The sequence below is a fragment of the Lynx rufus genome, unplaced genomic scaffold, assembly GCF_022079265.1.
Source record: "Lynx rufus isolate CCGP_SWC_20201006 ecotype Redwood Valley unplaced genomic scaffold, mLynRuf1.p SCAF_22, whole genome shotgun sequence".
Taxonomy (NCBI): domain Eukaryota; kingdom Metazoa; phylum Chordata; class Mammalia; order Carnivora; family Felidae; genus Lynx; species Lynx rufus.
The window spans coordinates 20,579,215-20,584,169 of NW_025814837.1; the positions used below are offsets into that span (position 1 = coordinate 20,579,215).

The 4,955-nt window shown below is 36.9% G+C and overlaps 1 non-coding gene across 1 annotated transcript; it reads left to right on the forward strand.

Moving 5' to 3' along the window:
• Positions 1-936: 936 nt before the first annotated feature.
• LOC124517665 (U6 spliceosomal RNA) lies at positions 937-1,040 on the forward strand. The gene has a single exon (XR_006963528.1). It is a non-coding gene; the product is annotated as a U6 spliceosomal RNA (small nuclear RNA).
• Positions 1,041-4,955: the final 3,915 nt, after the last annotated feature.

Sequence of the window (4,955 nt, forward strand, 5' to 3'; positions counted from 1 at the left end):
ACAGGCATATACACAGAGTGGGAATAATAAAATCAAACATAACAAAAGGTTAACAATTGGTAAATCTGGGTGAGGGAGACCTAGATGTTCTTTGTACTGTTCTAGCAACTCTTCTGTAACTTTGAAATTATTTCCCAATAACAAGGTGTTTTGGGTTTTTTAATGTTTATTTATTTTTGAGAGAGAGACAGAGCATGAGCAGGGGAGGGGCTGAGAGAGAGGGAAACAATCTGAAGCAGGCTCCAGGCTCTGAGCTGTCAGCACAGAGGCTGATGCAGGGCTCGAACTCATGGACTGGGAGATCATGACCTGAGACGAAGTCAGATGCTGAACCAACTGAGCCACCCAGATGCCCCAACAAGGTTTTTTTTCAAACCACACACAAAATAACATCTACAAGTAAGTTTATCGAAAAGCATTTTGAGTCTATATTACAAAAATAAAACTCCTGGACTATAAAGAACCTCATTAAGTGGAAACCTATAACTTTTTTTTTTTTTTTTTTTTTTTAAAGTAGGCTCCATGCCCAGCATGGAGCCCAATATGGAGCTCAATACAGGGCTTGAATCCACCACCCTGAGATTAAGACCTAAGATGAAATCAAGAGTAAACACTTAAGCCACCCAGACACCCCAGAATCATATAACTTTTTAGATGGTAAGAGTCATTATTAAAAGATGTCCATTCTTCCTAAATAAACCTAAATCATTAACATTATCTAAATCAAAATCACAGTGAAGCTCATAAGGACAAGTATATGGATAAAACTAGCTGAGAAACTTTTGGAATTACTAGTAAATTCCAACCTCATGGTTAACAGCACAGGCTATGGAGTTAGAGAGCTGATTACAGTTCTAGCTTGTATGTGAATAAATGTAATTTTTCACAGCCTACATCTTCATCAGTAAAAATACAGATATTAAGAATACTAACTCAGTGTTCACTTTGGCAGCACATATACTAAAATTGGAAAGATACAAAGATTAGCAAAGCCCCCAGATAAGGATGAAATACAAATTTGTGAAGTATTCCATATTTAACAAAAGAAAGAAAATTATTTCATTAAATAAAATGGCTACATGTCAGAATATTTAAGCCAGATTTTCAAAAGAAAAATAGAGTTTTGTGAGAAATGAATTAGTTAAAATATGATAAAATATTTATCATTTTGACTGGAACACAGGCAATACTCAACTGAACGAATACTGAACTAGCTGCTGTTCTTGCTGTTGTTATCATGGTCCTCATCATCAAGCTATGTGGTACTAGCATAGGAATAAACAAGCAAATATCTGGAAAAGAAGGAAAGCTCAGAAACAGGCCTTTGAATAAATGAATTTGTGAATGCTCTAAAGGTAGCATTCTGAATCCATGGCAAAAGGATAGATTTAATAAAAAGCACTGGTGAGCTACATCCTGAGGAGAAAAAAAAAAAAGAGGGAGAGAATTGGATTCTTATCTCACAACATATATAAATTGCAGAGTTCCAGAGTCAAGAGTTAAAATACTTGCAATCTAGGACAAGACAAAAACCTACAGACAGAATTTTTTAAATGATCATCAGCTGTGGAAAGCATCCTTAAAACACAAAATCCAGAAGTTATAAAAAGGAAGTTATTTTTAATACTTTTTTAAAGATAAAATGAAAAAATATTAGATGAAAAGACAAGCAAAGATATGGAGAAAGTGTTTGCAACATAGATACAAAGAATATCCATACAATATAAAAATACCTAAAAATCTATAAGAAAAAGACAACCCAATAGCAAAATTGTCAAAGGTTATAAACAAGCAGTTTACCACATGGAAAAGTGCACACTTTCAATTGAAAAAGCAAATTACAATAATTTTAAGGTATCTTCATTCACACACATAACTAACAAAAATAAAACAAGGTTTGCAGATACTGTGAGATAAACAAACATACTTATATATTCCAGTTCAATCTACCTTAACAACAGCAACAACAAATCTGGAAATACATAACAGGAGCTTTGAACCCGTTACTATCCCTGGCTCTGAATATCATCAAAAAGATAAACAGCAATGCCAATTATGCCATTAGAAGACTTAATTACCAAAAAAAAAAAAAAAAAAAAAAAAAGAAAAGAAAGAAAAGAAAGAGAGAGAGAGAGAGAAAAGAAAAAGAGACTTAATTACAGAAAAGGGAACATAAAACAGACCCAAAAAAAGGCAGTAGAAAAGGAATCACTGACCTTTACTGCTAGAAAGTAAGCTCATCAGGTCCACCCACTCACCCACAGTAAAGTACCACTAACAGATGACCTAGATACATTTATTTACCCAAACTCAAAGATGGTTCAATAATTCAATAAAGCACTTCTTCTTTATAAGCTTACAATTACTTATAAATGGTAACGTTAATAAACTGTTACAGAATTTTAAACAGGCATCAAAAGCAACTTTCAGTGTCTGCATTTATGAAAATTCACCTTATTTAAGGCATCATTTAGTCAATTTTCTTTTTCAAGATGTCTCCCTGTCTCTGTGATTTCTCTATTAACTGGGGCCCCGATAATATCAGAAATGTCTTTCAGAACCTTCAGACAGAATTCTCCTGGACCAAGAAACTTGAAATCAACTGAAGCTAGATGCCCTCTTACCATCTATTATCTACTTACTTTCTTACTCTCTTTTCTAGCTTTGCTAACTTAAGGAGCATCTTCTTGTTACAGAAGTCAGGAGATAAAAAGAAGACATGCTAGATGTTTCCTGTTATCTATTATTTCAACTTTCCTGGATCTGTGGCTTCCCTTTTAACTTCCAGCTTTGAATTTATTTCTAAGAATCATCTATGTTGTCATTAGTTTTCTTTCTACTAGGCATCAATCATTCTAAAAATCCTATTCATCCTCTAACAATATCCTAAGAGGTTCTTGACCCCCTCTTCTACTTGAGTTCTATTATGAGTTCCTCCTTCTGATCTGAGGGGGAGGGGCACGGAGAGGGGGAGAAAGAGTCTCAAGAAAGCTCCGCAAGGTAGCTCCAGTGAGGAGCCTGATGCAGGGCTCAAACTCAGTTCATGACCAGAGCCAAAGTAGGATAGTTAACTGACTGAGCCACCCAGGTGCTCAAGTTCTAGTCATTAAAAACAAACAAACAAACAAACAAACAATTAAGACCCAGTAGAGAGTGGCTATGGGGATGGGGAGTAACAAGGTGAGATGAGGGGGGGGAGGGCTTTAGCTCCATCATCATTCCCACCTGCCACTATCCCCACCAAATTCTCTGATATGGCTAATTACTATCTTTTCTCAATCCCTAAAAGGACTCCATAAATGCAGACACAATCCACAATTCTCCTGTGACCCCCATCTGCACCCCAAATCAGAGTGCTTCCCAAGCTTTTCATATAAAAAGCTTAGGGCATTTTTAGACTTTTCATTCCTTTAGGTGGTATACTGTCCATCAGAATCTGAAATCATAGACTCTTACTGGTTCTCAAATATGTTTCCTAAAGTCTAGGGCACACATCTTAAAGTCCAGAATTACTTTCCCTGTTACTTTTTTTTTTTTAATTTTTTTTTTAACGTTTATTTATTTTTGAGACAGAGAGAGACAGAGCATGAATGGGGAAGGGGCAGAGAGAGAGGGAGACACAGAATCGGAAGCAGGCTCCAGGCTCTGAGCCATCAGCCCAGAGCCCGACGCGGGGCTCGAACTCACGCACCGCGAGATCGTGACCTGAGCCGAAGTCAGACGCTTAACCGACTGAGCCACCCAGGCGCCCCTCCCTGTTACTTTCAATATAAACCCAAGACAACATGGTCCCTATACCTCTAAAAATGTTTTCTGTAATTTGCCTATCACTTTTTTCTATTGGTCCTAATTAAGTTCAAATATCTTTATATCTTCCTTTACCACCTAAAACATGAAATTACATTTTTCCAGATGCTCTGCTTATAAAAAACAAGCTTCCAGAGGTGCTGGGATATTTGACTTTTTCCATCATAACCAGTTTGTATCTGTACTAACATTGTTGCCTTAAATTAAGAAGATACCATTTTGGGGCACCTAGCTAGCTGGCTCAGCCAGTAGACATGCAACTCTTGATCTTGGGGTCATGAGGGTGCTAGGCATAGAGCTAACTTAAAAACAAACAAACAAAAAAGATCATCTTTGTCCACACCTTTCAAATATTCTAACCATGTTTCTATAACCAAATAGTGTATTTCCATACAGATATGTAATCTTTTTAACTAATAGGTTACTTTCTCTCCCCTGCTGTGGCAGAGACAACTACCTTCCACCAAAAATTCCTTTTCCCCTTCTAAGGTTGTCAATAGAAGGTAGCCCTGCCAAGGACTATTTTTCTTAGCTCTACTTACAACCAGATACATGCATATGACTCATTTACATCAACATAATGTAGGAGGAACTGACGTGTGGCAGAGTTTTTAAGAAGAATGGTTGTTAGAGATATAAGATATTAAAAAAAGGAATCCCTTTATTGTATGTATTTTTCTTACTGGTCTTTAACATTTACCACTCACTGCCAAATCATACTTGCTTCTCCATCGGACTCCAGTACAATGTTTATGTGAATTCATCCAGAGCACTGATGCCACTAGTCTAGCTTTAGGCCTACCACTCCAAGGAGTCCGGAGTAAGAAGCATCTGCGGTTACTGTATGAGTTTCCAGTGAGAAGCTATTTGTTGACATTTCTTTTTCCCATGCCCATGGTAAACAAACATTGTTGGCAGACTGTTACACTGTCATACATTTTAAAACATTTAATAAGTGCCTACTAAGGTTCCAGATGCTTGGGATAACCTCTGTACCAAAACAAAGATTCCTCCCTACCTCCATGGAGCTTATATTCTAGTGGCAGCCACTCACTCCCATCACTTAGTCTTGGCACTACAGTTTAAAGCCTATCTGCCAACACACTTATGTAGACTTAATAAACACGGGCAATGATAGAACTGTTGAA